We start from the raw sequence: 17,721 nt of genomic DNA on the forward strand, positions 1-17,721 counted from the left end.
CAGATATTTTCCCTTCTCTTCTTGCCCTTGTTTTCCACGAGGACCTTTGGATGATGTTCCCCCTGAGCTGTGTGAGCTACTGACATGACTGCACTTCAAGGCTTTCTTAGCCCGGCTTCTTTGGAGATGTTCTTAAATGATAATTTAGCTGAATGTGGGTATGCTCATCCATTTTTAAAGTTCCTCATTTTTAAAGTTCCTGCATTAAAAAAAATCTCTGAAATCACTTACGTGACAGTAAAAGTGGCATAAGAAAAGACAAAATCTGAGCAATAGTGATTCAGATGTTGATCTGTTGATTCAGAACCAAGGCATGTTCGTTCTCTTCACTTAAAAAAAAGGCAAGAAAAGTTTGATTCCATTGCCATTAATGTTTTCTATTGGAAGATACAATGCTGACAAGAAATACCCAAAACAAAAATATCTGTTACAATTACAATTTGGAAATAAAATTATGTTATATTCCAACTTTGGTGTTGGATTTGCGGGAACTTTGGAAGTGGTGTAATTTTTGTTTCCTATTTTCAGATTCTCTTATCTCCTCTTTAAAGCAAACCAAAATGAAACATCTAGGTTTGTTCTTCAATTGAAGAAGAGAAAAAAATAGAATCAGAAAGCGAGGTCTGACCAATGAAACATGAAATGCTGCACCCAGGTTTATGCCAACAGCCTTTTATTTTCTGCGTAACATAGGCAAAAGACACAGCTGTGCCCCATGACCTCCTTTTCCCAATGTAGAGAGCAGAGCAGGGTAGGGAAATCTGCACAGACTCTGTTAGTAGCCAAAGAAAGTTATAATAGAGTGGTAAGAGCATCCACGACACGTCCCATTGCTTGATTCACAACTATTTACACGATATAGCCATGTTACAGGAGTCCTGCGTACAGTTACACTGGTGACTCTGCAGGTTCACCCATTTTGCCATGATTTTTTTCTTTCCCCAAGGTAAGAAGATGTTGTAATATGACAAGTGGCAACAGCTTGCCACAGATAAGAGGGAGGAAAAGAGTTAATATGAGTTTTGACATCTTACTTTGTGTTTATGATTGATATGTTGTGCTTCTAAGAGTGTTAAGCTGTAACAGTTTTGTTAAAAGAAGGTTTCAAGCAGTGGATTTTTATGAACTTTTATACGCAACTTTATTCCCTTGTTGACTTAATGAAAGGGGTAGAAGACTGCAGTGTGTTAAGAATCCTCATTTGCCTAATTGCAGTGTGCTTTATGGTGCCATCATGCTGCTCTAGGTACCTGGAGTCAAAAGGAGACATATGGGCTTCTCCTCTGTCACTGTGCTGTGATAGGAAAAGCAAAGTGAGATCAAAGGATGTCTTAATGTGATGGTTGCGTCCCATCTTGCATCTTGTATTGCTTAAAGGTTACTCTGGGGCTGGATGTCCTGAAGTTACACTTGACCTAAGCACAAATTATTAGAGTTAAAACGAGGTGTAATTCAGTATTTTGTTATTTGGGACAGCCATACAAATGATTCAGTGATTTTTTTTTATTTTTTATTTTTTCTGAGCTCAAGCACTCTAATCTGTATGTCTGCTTCTACATCCTGGCAGTGACACAGATCAGTCTGTGTTTATAATCAGGGACAGAGGCCTCTTATCTTCCATCACTGACTTCTTTTCCTTGATTCCTCGACTTTATTTTCTTTAACCATATCAGAGCTTGAATCTGGGTTTTTGTCTTTCATCATGGTGAAGCCATGAAGGGTTTATAAATCCAGATACATTGTCCTTTTCCTTTCTTCCTAGCTGGATACTGTTCACTTGGGGCGTTTGACTAGATCAAACAGTGGCATCACACCACCAGAGGAAATGGCAAGGTGGAAAGATTAAAAGACAGTGTGAATAACAGGCAGGGCAGTGATGGCTTCATCAGATGAGAAGGAAAGATGCCAGTGATAGATGATGACAGCTCGTGTGTTCCTTCAGCAGCATGACACTAGTGAAGTTTTGTTGTTCGCACTGTGATTTTTGTAAGAGAAAACTTTGGTTGAAGCAGACAAAACAAAACAACAACAACAGCAACAAAATAAGGAGAAAGAGGAAGAGGGAAGAGGGAAGGCTGGAGCTCTCAGTCAGTCATTATTCATGTGAAGAAACTGCAACATTTTATGGGCTTTCATTTGCAGCTCATGTTCTTTCCTGAGCCGTCTTGCTTTCCTTCCACTATTTCTATTGCCATCCAAATTGAAGACTGAACTATTTCCATTATGAGGTGAGCAGCATATAGTTTTTCTCTTTTACATGCAACAGATTCCCCATGCAAGGCCATTTTACAATCATAAGAGGCTCCTTGGAGTCCTTCTTTGATATATCACGTTGTGTCCCCAATAAATCCTACCAAGCATAGTTCTCCAGAAGCATCTCACTCTTTTGCTCAAGGCTTCAATGCATCATATTCAAATACATTTGTCTGAATTTGCTCAGCACTAAGGATTTGTTACATATTTTTGTGACATTATATTAACAATTGATTTAGGAACATTTCATGTCGGAGCACATCAGCCGCTTAATGTGAGTGCAACTCTACTGCTGGAATATCTCATGAGCTATGTTAATGTGAACTGGTCTTTTGAATAGCTCTGTCTCCCAGCTACCACGCTGTATGACTTTCAGTAGCTATAAAAATAAACAAACAATGCCCCTGGTAAAGCAGCATAAAAATTGCAGAGGTTCCAAAATCCCTATTTACGCATCTGAAACAGAGCGGTAAATACTCCCCATTCCCCAACGACACCTGTAAAAAAGAAAGACGAAGCACAACGAAGTGATTCCAGAGAGGTTACTGAGACCAGTGGCTTAGCAGGGACAGGCAGCAGAATTTTTCAGAGGCAGACATCTGACCTTGATATTAATACAAATGGGAAGCTCAGAGAAAGGTTGCAGAAGGTCCTGGTTCACAGCAAGATAATTGCTGTACAACCTGATATTTTTCTGTTGCTTCTTCCCTAAATACAAAGGAATATTAAAAAAAAAAAAAAAAAAAAAAGAAGAAGAAGAAGAAAAAGAAAAGAGAAAGTTTTGAGATGCACGGTGTAATGCCATCTCCCAGAAGAAAAGGATGGATGTGTCTCATCACTGGAGACGCTACTTTAGACTGAGCAAAACTCTAGCATACACTTCAAAACCATCACGAAGCCCCTGTGATTCCATGCATTGGATGAGCTTTATAGTCACATTTAATGACAAATTACATTTCCTAGTCTTCCATATAACACCATCATGGGTAAATGTTATGCATAAAATCACATACCAGTGAGTAAAAATACTGTAATTTTAGCTTTGGGGCAGCATACCATATATTCCCCATTGGGCTGTGTATGTTCAGCAGGACTGTAATGCTCTTGAACCTTCCCAGACTGTTTTTCCCACTTTTGGGAAGAGTTACACAGACTGCAGCACAGGGAGTGGAACTTCATTTCCTTCCCAGTAAAAATCAAAGAGAAGTCTGGCAAAAGAAAAGAGGGAAATTAGGTAGACTTTTTGACATGCAATGGGCATGGCAAAATGACAGCATCAGGACCAGTAATGACAACCTTCCTGCAGTCCGTTCCCTCCCAAAGAGCATCACCGAAGGTGAAAATAAGCTGAAGGTTGTCATGGCTAGCGGGGTGTTAAGTCAGGCCATCAACTTGAGTTTTGTTAACACTCTAGTCAGGAGGAAAAAAAAACCTTGTGCTTGTACTGAACTTCGATCACCTGCAGGCAACAGACCCAGACTCATCTGACTCCGGTGCTTCTCCATGCAGATAAAGGAGATTTGCAGTATCATAATGGCAGTGGTTGCTGTTGTGAAAGATACAGACTGCGAGCATCTGAGGAATTTGGGCTGTGCAGCTATGAATATTTCAGACTCAGAATGCACAGCACAGCATAATCTTAGAAACCAACCAAACCAAAAATCCTATATGAAAGTTTAATTAGGGGAACAAATGAATATTTTGGTGTATATCCAAATAGGAATGTCTTCATTATCAGTGTCTTTTGTGCCAGCATCCCCGAGGCCATTACACAGGATAAAATTGATGGGCATTTAATACTGCTTCAGCCCTAGAGTATTCAGTCTGTACAAGCTAACATTTCAGTTGCTTTTTTTTGCTATTTCCTCATTAAAGCCTTTGGTTGACACTTACAAAAGTTCTTTGTCTTGCCTGCATTAAATGAACATGGATTTGGCTGCCACCAGCAGAATTTGCAGTGTTATGAAGTTTGCGGACATCACCTAAAACAACCCAGACAATTTTGGTTTGAAGATAGTGCTGCAAGGTCTGTGTTTAGCAGTTCCAAGTGTATAGAGAAACAAGCAATCATTTGGACCATTGTATATGCCTGAGTATTACAAGATTGGGTGGGAATAATGGGGAAACACAGCATAATCAGCCTGGAAAATGGCTCCCGAGCATTCTTTCTTTTTTTTTTTTTTTCTTCCTTGAAATGAACTTCAGGAGGCACTACATAAGAAATAATGGTAATATGTTTTTCACAATAAAACAGGCTAATATCACCCTGGGATGTATAATACAGAAGAGCAATCTGTTGTGTAGGAGGTAGGTCTCTTGAGACGAAGCAGCCATCTGAAATCCACGCTAGTGCTTTCATTAACCTGAGATGAGAAGTTCGGGACTGTCTGTGGCCTGATTCTCCCTAGTGCTGAGCACCCACTCTTTTTGGCAGAGATGCTCACCTGCTCCCATCACCAGGCCAGAGGTCCCTGTTTGCTCTGTCAGGCTGTTAGGGACCCCAGGCTGCATTTTCTGATCTGATATTTCTACGCTGGACAGGAAACATATGAGAGAGTTTGATGCAGTGAAGGGTCAGGGAAGTGTAAAATCTTTTTGTTGTTGTTGTTCCAAACTGGAATTTCTCTTTTCTGCCATAGCCACTGAACAATCTGCAAAGTTACAGACTAATTTCAGCAGTGGCTGGGCCTTGTTGGGGCTGGGCAACTGGTGTAAAACGGCACTGACCTGAGGACTTTGGGAGGGATACACGGGGGATTCTCTGGGAAAGAAGTTTCGTCTGGAACATCTCCAGAGTGGTTCATTCCTTGTATCTTAGCTTTGGATGAATCAGCTCCTGAAACTCTGTGCCACCCTTCTGGGAGGCTAGGTACGTGGTTGTGATTAGATGCTTGAATTTTAGAGACTAAAAGCCATGAAGGATTAGTTCTACTGAAAGAGTAGCAGATAAGGCACCAGTCAAGATTCCAGCTTCTCCACTGCTAATAGTTTTCATTGTTTTTGCCCCAAAGCTTTTTCCTTCTGTAGTGTTTCTTCTGTAGTGCCAAATTCCACAGCCATGGGAGGAAATGCAGGTGTCACCCACAGGTCCTCTCAAAACAGAAATTCACGCTCTTCAAGCCTTAAGATTTCTGCCCTGAGAAATTTGTCTCTCTTTACAGGAGACAGTAGTGAATACCTCCCTCCCCCCTTCAATTACTAAAGGTATTTGTGCCACTTCACCACCTCTCATTTTCCTGGTCTCCGCTATTGGAAACAACTTGTGCTCTCATACACACAGAGCAGACGTTCTAAAAGGATTTCCGCCAGAGATGAGAGTTTTCCTTCTTGTTTCAGGGCTGCTTCAATCCACACCAAGTCTCTGACACAGCATTACGTGCTGTAACTCCTGAGTCCCTTGGGAAGTGACTTAAATTGACAACCACCAATTAATGCAAGAAGGAGGGTGAAAGAACCGCAGCATTGTAGAATATTGCAAGTTGGAAGAAAACTGTAAAGATCACAGAGTCCAACTCCTGAGAGTATGGACATGTTAAAAGCCTCACTAAGGCTGTGCAGTGTCTGAGTTTTGTTTCAGCATAGGGAGTTTTGCATGCCAGGGAGCTTTGCATGCCACAACCGGCTGCGTGGAGGCAGGACACACACTGCTGCCATCAGTGCCATGATGGATGGAACAGCAGGGCTGATTTACGATCACCCGTGTCACACAGACATTTGCCCTTGTCCCTGAGCTATGAAAGGCTGTAAGAATAAAGGAGATAAATGGCAAAGTACTGCAGCTGCAGAAATAATTACCTTCCAGAAATGTAAAAACAAACCATTTTTCCCCCTATCCCTTTCAAAACTGATTCTTTAGCACTAGATATTGGCAAGAAGAGCCTGGCTTTTTAGCATGCCACTCACAGAAATGGTAACAAACTGTAGTTTTTCACCCTGAGCATCCAATCTACAGCCTCTAACAACTAAGCACCTCTTTGTTGCTGAAAAAGTCTTCCCATACTCTTATGGGTGGATAACAACTTGGTAAGTCAGCTGTCTGACACAAAAGTTTTGCTAGAGTGGATCAATACAGATATCTCTGTGTTAGTAAATGGAATTGGAGACCTGCCTCTGCCTACTGGGCAATGTCCCTGCCCTGTGCTGTTGTCTGAGCAGTGTTAGAGCCCTGTCTGGGAAAGCACTCTTTGGAGCAGACCAAAGGAAATCCACCTCCAATTAAGGAGCATAGATGATTATGGCCCACGTCTTGACTTTGTGCTTGTGTGTCATTTTATTTAGCAGGATGGATGTAGCCAACAGTACAAAGTTATGATTTTTCAGATTGTTCCTCTTACACCATTCATATGTATTTTTTTTTTCCTTTTCTTACGATCGTCATGATTTGTGCTTTAAGCAAGGAAGGTGCTCCATGCTAATCATCTTATTAAGACTCAACACAGGCAAATTGGTACATTCCCAGCCTTCCACTAAGTCAGCTTAATGAATGGAGCACCCACCAGTGGAGCTCTTCTATACTGGGGTCATCATCAAAACGGAGCAGATGTTTCAAGTCTTGACTGCAGGAAGGGCTCTGGCTCACAGATTTCACAGCGCTTTTCTGGATGAAAACAAACAGTTTTGGCTGGCATCTGGCAGTAACAACATCTGGCTGGCCATAAATTCTGTTATTGGGCTTGCAGCTGGTGGCAGTGGGAAGGCAGTGAGCAGGTGGGGCTGGCCCTGCACAGCTCTCATGCCCATAGCTCCAGCCCCATCTTTCCCTAATGAACCACAGCCCAGGGGCAGCACACGTAGTTGGGGAGCTCTGGTGTGGACCCTATGGAGCAATGCCTGAGCACTTTTATCTGGCAGGAGTAGGGAGAAGGAAATGGGACCAAAGGAAGACTGGTGGTGGGGAGGGCTGGGAAGTCATTACCACACCGGAGTCCTCTTCCTTCTCCTCCTCTTTCTGAGATTTAGAGGAAAACTTGTTCATGTCCTTTAAGAAGCATCCTTAGAACTGTGTTTTGGATTCTGGATTATGGAGGGGTGGATATGTCTCCTCAGTAAGACCTTTCCTGAACTTCAGCAAAGCTGCAGAGATGCACTCCTCTGCTTGGTGAAGGAGGGATGCTTTTTCTCCTTAGGACTAGCTTGAGGCAGCTTCTTGCCTCATGTACCAAGATTTTACAGTTGCCTTTCTTGAGTGCCTGATTTTCATCATGCAGAGCAGAATATCCCAGGCTTTGTGTTCCATTGCATGAGACATGGCAGTGTGTTTTAGTGGATTTGTCTCGTAAGTCAGATTTTCCATGAGCAGTCTCCAGTTTGGTGCTCCTTGATTTCTGGGTGCACATCCTGAGCCCCTGGTGGTTACACAACTGCCAAGCACTTACAGCTGCATGCAGAGTACCAGACCCAGAACCCATTGATAATGCTGAGTAACATAAAAGTACTGTAACTGATGTTTCAGAAACAATGTCGGCAATTAGTGGAGACTTTCGACCTTGAGCGCTCTATGCAGCTGCTCTCAGTTTGTAAAAGCATCCCTCCTTCACACAGAAAATTCACTGGGGAGGTAAATACGTTTGATTTTTTGAACAGAGTTTGAGGAGCACACAATAACTAAGGATTCAGAGGATACACTGAAAAATACTAAAAAGCAAAATATTGATTTTCTCTTATTAAGGCAATGGTCTCCATTCTGTGTGCAAGGAATGAGCCAGAGGACTTGGAATAATGAAAAAGTATGACGAAATTAAAAATGGCATCAGAAACAGCTCCACATGGAGGCTAGATCTGCATATGCAACTTTATCTCTTATCTTTCCTTAATTTTTACATTTGACATTATATCATTGACAATTTATTTATTTATTTTGTAAATAAGATCCACAGACGCTCACTAAATCAGCATGCATTTAATGTAGTCTTTTGTAGTGACCATTGCATTTGTGGCTTAAAATGCACTTTCATTGTTAAGCTCTTGAAAGCAATGCCTAACAAACATCAGCAGCCGAATGATTTCAATTAACAGGAAAAATGGGACTGGTCTTTTGATGAAGGACATTTTCTCCCTAAAATGCTTTTCTCTTCTACAGAAAGGGATTGTATAAATGTGGCAAAAGCTCCCATTTCTAGGAGATATAATTAAGATAGTCAAACCATCCAGCCATCAGTGAAAGAGACCATTTTTTCTCTTCAACCCACTAATGCTTTGGGCAGAGACACCCATTTATAAGGGCAAGTCAAGATTTTGATTCGACTAAGCCCTGTTAAGCCCTATTGGAAAGAAAAAAAAACAATTTGCTTGGCTTTGGCCAGAGTGGGCAAGCCATGGTGCTGATATTCAGGGGAGCTGGGAGGTGCTCCTCACTGCAGTCCAAAGCAGCTCTGTGGAGTGGGAGGTTCAGGGGAAACCACCATGAGCAGTGAAACAGCATTGTCTTTTCCTTTCATTTTTGGAGATACCAAGGAAGGGAGTGCTAAGCGTAGATGTGTAGTGTGTGCTCAAGGTGAAAATGGACACAGACTGGCTAAAAGAGGTTGGCTGGACAAGGAAAATCTCCTTGGGACAGGAAGCTCCTGGTTGGCACAGAACTGCCTGTTATCTTCTCCCATGGGACGTCTGTATGGGTGTCCTCCAGGCAGCTGCATACTGCAGTCCTTGACCACCCTGAGAGTCCTTATCTGACTCTAATATCCCTGAGGATGCTTGAATTTGTGGCATTTTGCATATCACCCATCATCTCCCCAGGAACAGAAAGAAGCGGACTGAGTGATGTGTTCTCTGGTTGTTGTCATGCCATATAGGACTGGGTCAACATTTCATCTGAGACTAAAATCAGGTGTAGACTCTGACCTTTTGCCAACACAGCCAGATATTTCAGTTATGCCCATGGTTCCCAGAAGCCAGAAAAGGGGTGGGATACTCCATGATGCCAGAAACCACGTCCACACTGAGGTCATTTGATATCGGTGCAAGTACCTGGGCTTTGGGGAATGGTCTGGGTTTGCTTATCTGTGCACCTGGTTCTTTCCTACACTCTCTCTTTATCTCAATGCTACATTGCTAATAAGAACTTCAATACATCTTTTTAATTTTTCTTTCTAAACAATATGATCTTGGCCTTTGGGGCATTAAGAAGAAAATATTAATTAAACCAACTTCCATATGGAAATACAATCTCCCTGTATAATTTTCATAGATTAAATCCATACTGACAGCAAAGAATGTTATCACCATGAGGAATGCGACATCAGATCGCTACTGATATGAGCCACATAAAAGAAAAACAATAGGGGTGTGAAAATGAAACCCTTTGGGATTCCTTGGTTTGAACATGAAAAAATAGAGAAGATGGATTTTTCTTTGGCTGTGCTAGAAATTACAATGCACTGTAGTTTTGAAAGAGGTTAGAAATAAACCATGGCACTGACAATTTCCAGAGGAAGGGGAGGAAGCACAGTGTTCCACCTCTGCTTCATCCAGGTGGTGAGTTACGAGCTGTGTTGCTCTTGCCAGCGCCATGAGGCGGAGTGGCTAGCAATGTTAGCAGCGTGGCTTTTGCACCTGAAGCACTGAATTATTGAGAGTTAATCCATGAGGCACAGCCTCACATGCTTGCACATCCCAAAGTCTCACTGCTGTATCATAACTGTGAGGTGATTTCAGCAGCAGCAGACCTCTTGCTTTCCAGCCCAAATAACTTGAAGACAATTTGTGCCTTATGTTTGCATAGCAGTAACGATGTGATCTAAAGGAACAGATGTTGCTGTCCTTGGTGAAATTTCATCTCTGCATACAAGTTTATGGAAGACATGAGTGACTTCGTGGATATGGGCTCTGCTTAATACATTAACACGTGCCTTTATAGCAGTAATATCGCCTGTATACACCCAGGCGAAGCAGCCTTTAATAGCTCCTCTGAATCAATAACTCTTAGTTCTATTTGTGCACTAGGTGGGAAGCCTTGGCTTTAGCAAAGCTTGGGAATCCCCTCTCTAGCAAGGTGTCTGGTCACCTGCTGAGCTTCTTCTGCTGTGAAGTGCTTTGTTCTGTCTCTAGAAAACCCATTACCTATTTATTTATTTATTTTTGTAGTGGCAATTTTACACATGTTAAACATCTTAACGTCTGAAGTAAATCCAAGCATAGTGTTATCAAAATAGTGTTAGTGGAGGGAGCCTACTACTAGGTCAGGTGAACTGAAAAGGATTATTTTTCATCCATGTTAGGTTCAGCAAAAGGAAAAAAAAAAAAGAAAAAAGAAAAAAACAACCAAAGAATCACCCTGACTTTCTCATATCTTCTGAGGAAATGAGCATTCGTCCTTCATCCTTCTAGGCTACATATGCAAGCTAGCAAATCACTTAGTCTCTGCAAACTGATTTCCAGCCTGCTGCCAGTTTTTGGCTGTTTTGTCTACTTGTGATGTCTACCAGAAGGCTGGCCTCTTTTGGTGGCTGTGTTAGATCTGAGCATGGCACATAAAAACCACTGCTTTCTGCTTCAGGCACAGTTTTGACTCCAATAAGCGAGTATTCACAGAAAGTGAACTTCCTTGATGTGTCCATTTATTCTGAGATTATCCCATGTGTACTTTGTGCTTTTGATAAATCCTTGTCTGTTTCCAAAAGGACATTAAAAGATCGGACAACTTCAATGTAAATATAAATGTGGCTAGCCTGGGCGCTGAAAAATCCTCACGGTATCTGAGCTAATTATGGAGAATTTAGCTCACAGAGGTTCAAAAACATTAGCCATGCATTCGTTATAGCTGTGCACAGCAAGGCAGATGTACAGTCGTCTGGTTATTACGTGGCTGAATAGTAGCTGCCATTTGATTACAAAGCTGTAGACAGAAGCGCATCATCTAAATAACTTTGTAATCAGTCCTCTGCCTCAGTTTGGTCTGATTAAAATTGCTGTACAAGTATCTTGCCTTTCACACTTTTTTTTCCCCAAGGAAATTTTTAGGGACCACTGCAAATGGAGATATTTTTAAACATCCAAGGTTTGCTCTCTGAGGTTGGGAAGGGGAAGATGCTGTTGCCCCTATGTTTGAACGTGTAAGTGCTATTGAACACAAACCTGGTTTGCAGAGGGAAGGCAGAAAAGTATGAGCAGAACTCAACAGAGCAAAGGCTCCAGACTCATTGCAAGCCCTTATGCTCCTTAGTGAATTTAGGTGTGAATCACACCCTCCTTTGCAGTTCGTAGGATCCTGATTTGTGTGTTTGCCTGTGGAATCAGCTCCTCTGTGGAGCTCTGGCTCTCCAGCTTCCAGAGAAGCCCCTGCGTGGTACCTTCTGTTGAGCTCTGTGCAGAACCAGGCTTCAGATAGCAGAGGTTCTGCCCCACAGTTTTTGACCTCTTTTGAATGGAGAGAAATTGTTCCCCTATTTCTGTATTCTTGGCACGGCTCCTTTCCCTGAAACAGCCGAAGACTTTGCTGGAGCTCTGCTTTCCGCTTAGCTGCTGCTTGCACACAAGGTCATGTCGTGTATGTTGTGGAAGTCACAAGTCCTTCATTTACTGCAATATATCTATGTAAATAAAAGACAACTGCGGAGTTACATACGGATCATAACAATTACGGGGAGCAAGCTGCAGAAGAGGCAATCTGCTCGAGGTGTTCAGTGAGTCTGGAAGTGCTCAGTCGGTAATACCTGTAATAAATAATGCCAAATCTGGCAATAGCTTTCCCTCTCATTTTAGCATCAAAGCTGTCGTTAGAAGCTTTCACACAAAGACAAAAAATACAGCCTAATGTTCTCTGCTTTTTAGAAGTGCTCTTTCACTAACGTTGTACCGTGTCCAAACAATGCAGCTTTCCCTCCTCTTGCCAGTTGTCCCAGGTTGTACCTGATGTTTGATTTAAAATATTGATGAGAAATTGAACGTCTGTTTGATATTTTTAAAACCAGCTGAGGTGCATCAGCTAGCACAGGATTCGCAGGTGTCACTTGCCAAAGCCAGCTCACCATTTCTGACCACCTTTTCCTGCCCAGGGATTTTAAAAGATAACCTGGCAGTTTGTAGCAGCTCAGCTTGCAGCCTACTAAACTCTCTGCTTTGAGAGAAAGAGAAGAACTTGACTCTGCAGCTCCTTGGGGCAGTCCAAGACCACCAAACTGAGACGTTTTCATTTCTGAGGCTCAATTAACAGGCTGACAGGTTGACATTTACCTCCTGCATTTACATTCAGTGCCTTGTGTCAGTCCCTGCTGGCTGCCTCGCATCCTGCCTCTTCTTCCTGGGGCCCAGGAGTGGGTTGCAGATGTTCTGCAGGTCATCACAGGAGCCTGGCAGGTTGTGCTGAGGACCAGGAGAGCTGCCTCAATGCTTTGCTTCAGTCTTGGACTTGATGAAAGTGGCAGTGCCCGTCACCTGTCCTGTTATGATTTCATTTCACACCCCCACACCATCCAAACCAGAGTCCTCTGCCTGCACACAACCACTCAGCTCCCACCCGAGCTTCAATAGCAGCATCCAGTCCCTGGGGCTCTGCTGGGGCGTGGGCACAACAAACTCCTCAGTGCTGGTCCTCTGAGTCAGGGACCCACTGGGTTCTTCTGGTAGGATACCTGATCTTCTCTGAATACCTTCCGAAAGACTTGAGAATGCTTTAAAGAACCATTGCAGGAGAAAACTACTTTGGAAAGTTTCACTAGCAACACCTAAACTTTGTGCAACTCATGACTTGTTGGCAGTCTGTATATACATCTGGGCACCTGACTCCAATCTTGTGCATTTAGATAAAAGACCATGATGGCCAGCATGAAATATAAGCTGTCTTCCAGAGAAACAGCATTTCCAAAGGTTTGGGTGACATGTAGGGTTACTTGTCCTTTTCCCACATAACAGATACTTCACAATTATGCCTGCCAGTTGTTATTAACTAAGCCACAACACAAAGCATCTTTTTATGGGAGCTCATGTCACTTCTTAGGTTAAGAGGTTAAGAGAAATATGAAAGGTTGTGGTCTCTAAAATAAGAAATATTTCACCTTTTCAGATGGTTTCTAAGGCATTCATGCCTTGCACTCTCCATCTAATTTTCCTGCTGCCAGCTTATTTTCAACCCCCCCCCCGAAGCACAGGTTGTGTCACGGAGCTGGCCTCAGGTTGTGTGCTGGTTACACAAGCCATCGGAGCCCAGTTCTGCAGGGGGCTGCTCCTCCCATGTCCCCACTGCTCAACAATTTTGCCAGGATGACTGCGTTTTGCCCAGGGGTCAGATGATACTGTTACTTGCTGTCCGAGCCTGCTCGCTGAAGTGCTCCTCTAAATAGAAGTCGAGGTTTCTCTTGCCTGTGTGCTTCCGTGCTCAGGGTTTTACTATTCCAAGGTCAAGGGAATTCGCTCTACTACAGGGATATTAATGTGTTCACTTCAAGGATAGAGGAGAGGATTTAAATAAAGTTGGAAAAACTCCCCTCCTGGTGCAGCACATTATTAGAACTGAATCTGAACTGAGCTTTTCTTTCCTTTTCTTTTTTTTTTTTTTTTCCCTATTCAAATGAGTGCAAGAGCTAGTTAAATGCAGATCTTCATTTTCAGACATTTTCAGATTCCTCCAAAGACAGGAATGAGAAGTATAAAAACACAGAGAAATTCAGGAGCTGTCACATAAGTTGGGACAGGGATTAAAATATTACCAAATCTGACTCAATTGTTCCAAGCAGCACTTGAAATCTGTTTCTCTGAAAGTTTCTGCTGCTTAAACCAAGAAACATACAGTGGAGCTTGGCTTTGATAAAAAAAAAAAAAAAAAAAAAAAAAAAAAAAGTTTCAAGAAATCTCTTCCATAGAAGGAGCTTGGATAGGAGAAATACATTAAGTTTCTGAACTAAGAGTCAAATAAGAACTGAAGAGGCTTGCTTTTCTCTGAAAAAAATGTGATGATAAATCAGCTTTGTGACCACTTCTGAAAATTTTGTTTTAATATTTGAAGACCTGATTCTGAAAATGGTAAGAGCATGATAAACAAGATGTTATTTTTCACACAGCTCACCTGAACTGGATTAGTGAGTCTCATGGGGAAGATAATTTGCTCGAGCTACTCAGCTGAGTTTTTCAAGTTGTCTGGGAGGGTCCAGGCAATGATCTGAAGCCTGGGTGCTTCTTTTCAGTGAAATCTGTCTTTGAACCTCTAGAGCACCCCCAGCTAATGATCCTGCACCCTCAAAGTCAGTCAGGATCACAGCTTTTTGACGCATTTCTCCTACCTGCAGTTCACCAACACACTTTTACTTTCTGATCCTACGGTGAGCAGACATTTGCAACTGCTACAAGACCAGCCCTGAGCTGGTGTATGGCACGATATCCTGTGCTCATCTTCCTCCAGTACTCATCCATGAACAACAGCTCAGGGTTTCTGAGCGGGTGTTATACGACCAGAGGAAATCTCCATCTCATTCTTTACAGCCTCCAAAACTTTCTGGCCTTGGTCCCTTCACAGAGTGAGCTTCCAGACCTTGCCTCTTCTTGTCTTTGTTTCGTTGCGCATTGGAAAGGTCACCTGGACGCTCTCTTTGCTCCCTGGTGTCCCCAGCAGTCCCGCAGGAACTGCCTGTCACACAGCTCCCCACTCCCAGCTGCACAACCCAGCATTATTCTCCTAATGGACAAGCCCACCCTGTACCTCTATCTAATGAAAAAAAAAGGCCAAAGGGAATTTTAATGGGCTCCTTTATACCTTTCATTGTTCTGAAGCAATCTTATTCAGACAGCCTCTTGGAAGAATTTCTGTTAGCTCTAGAGGATCAATTACAATGAAGAGATGATTAAAGAATAGATAAAGGTTTTTAATAAATTATAAACTTCCCGCAGAAGTGCTTTAACAAAATTAAGTTATGATAGTGGTGATATGATACTGCATTATGATCATTTCCCATTTGTGAATAGGAGATTAGATGAAGATTAGTGAAACATTGGAGACATAGGAAATGTGAAGTTAAGGTCCAAATGTGTAAGAATACTGCAGAGACAATAGAAATCATGTTAAAATAATAATAAAAAATACTTAGTTCATACAGCACCTGCCTTATTAACCAAAATTTCTGTGAATTAGTTCTTGGTCAGCATGATACTTGCAAACACTTTGAGCTTTTAATATTTAAAATGAAAGTGTTGCTGGACACAGACTTAAGGTGACATAGTACTGTTCTTTTCTCAACAAGATAAATGTGAATTTTGAAGTTGAGTTTACAGGGGAATTGATATTTGTCAATTTAGAATTTGCTTTACAAATTGTTTGTCTTCAAGAAAACTCGTATCAGTAGAGTCAGCCCTGGCTGGATGATAAAAAAGGTGATGGAAGTGAGCTCACTGTGAAAGCATCAAACAGAATATATGTTACAAGAAGGTTTTTGTCCTCATTCCCCCAAGAAAAATCACTGAATTTATCCCCCTTGAAACATATCTATTTAAAAAACAAAAACAAAAACAAAAAAACCACCTGTATTATCCGATGGAAAAATGCTACACCCATTTTTTCCCATTGGTATCTCTAGTTCCCACTAACTCTGATTCTTATATTTCATCAGACTGCTGAAAAGTATCTGGGCTTGTACTTAGTGATGCTGATTTTAATGCTGATTTTAATGAGACTCTCGAATGAGTAAACTACTCAAGATGAGCAGAAGGATCGAAATGTCACCCAGTGCCATTTCAATGCATATGTTGTTCAGAGCTGATTCTGGTTGACCTCCAGCTGAATAAATGACCCTGTGGGAGAAATCACATGGCTCTTATTTACTCATCTGAAAAAGGTGGTGCAGGTCTCAACCACCCTGCAACACACATTGTTCATTTTCAGGTTGCTTTCATACTTTTCTCAAGACGTGAACATAGGGCAAGTATTAGCAAGGCGCTTGTCTAAACTTCGTGCCATTTCCATTCCTACTAATACTATCAAATTCAATTACATTTCACGCTGAAGGCATTTGATTTCTCATCTGTTCTATAAATATTTTTTACAGGAAACAGTGTTTCAGAATGTCGTGCGCTAGTAAATCAGCAGAGCTCGATTAAGCCCAGGGAAAGATGCTGATTTACTTTACTTGTGCTTTTCTCCTTGCATATTTATTCTCAATAATCTGGGGATATACAGAGATTGAAAATGGCAAATGACTAATGCAGCTTTGTGAATCTCCATCCATCTGTCCAATCTTCCCTGGCTTATAATAACATGTTAGTCATGGGGAAGAAATAACATTTAATAATATTGTTTCTCCCATTCATTTGCTAGTTGACTAATTCAGTCACTTGGAAATAGTATAACATATCTCTTGGAGAAATTAAATGCAGGCCATGAATTTTGCACAAGAATGACTATTTGCCGTGACATTCAGTTTATAGATACCTTTTTTTCATGTGTTTTACAGCAAAATCCTTCTTACATACAACATGTTATTTACCTCCTCTAGGTTATAAGTCACTTACAGTCACTTACAGTCACTGGACAGCAAAGTGAAGAGATGATGACTTGTAGATTTTAAATAGAAAAATGAGACATTTGGATGACTGCTATATAATTCGTGTATTGTTCTTTCTAAAAGAAAAAACTCACATTAGTAATAGAGTTACCTGCAGAAGTGAGTCATATTCCTGAAATCAGACCTAGAGCTACTTTTAATACTCATGGCTTCTTGTTCATTTATGAAAAATTTCAAAGGTTCCAAGTATTAGTATTTTAGAGAGGGTCAGTCAGTAACAACTTAGAGAAATAGGTGCTTACTAAAAATTCTTCCTGTTATAGGTTGGTGATATACCAGAATAAGCCATTGGATATTTCATGCACAATTTCTATTAAAAACAAACAAAAAAAAAACACAAAAAAACAACCAACCAAACAAAAATTATGCACATGCAAACTAAAAACCATGAGTGGCTCAGAGTACAGAGTTGTGACTGTGATCGAGCAGTCACCATGTTTCACATTAGTGGTTATTTCAGTATCTGGAATTGCAAAATAAATTCTTTAGCTATAGCGTGCCGCAGCACGGTGCTGCACATGAACAAAAAAAATTGATCCATTTTTCGTTATAAACTATCAGAAAAAAGAAACTCTTAAGAACAACATATGTCAGAAACCTTGAGATATTGCTCAGCTACTCTTTTTGAATGAGGTATATAACTTGTTGAATTAGTTTATAGTGCCTATGAGTGATTTGAACACCAAGATCAAAAATGGATGTCATTGTTGGGATTTGCTTCTGTTGGAAGGAATTGTGTTCGTTTTGTTCTGATTTCAAATTATTATTGGCATGGGCCAAAATACCAATATGTGCAGGATACCTGAAAACCATTTGGATAAATATTAAAAAAACTGGGTAGCATCTTTTTATCTTTATTTTTTATTTATTTATTTTTTTAATTATTATTTTTTAAAGAAAAAAGGCAAAAGCACTTTCATGTTTTTATTTATCCAGTATTTTCCTGTTGAAAGGGTACAGGTACCCAAAGCGATTCTCAGGTCTG

Source organism: Netta rufina (genome assembly GCF_964035555.1).
Source record: "Netta rufina genome assembly, chromosome: 5".
Classification (NCBI taxonomy): Eukaryota; Metazoa; Chordata; class Aves; order Anseriformes; family Anatidae; genus Netta; species Netta rufina.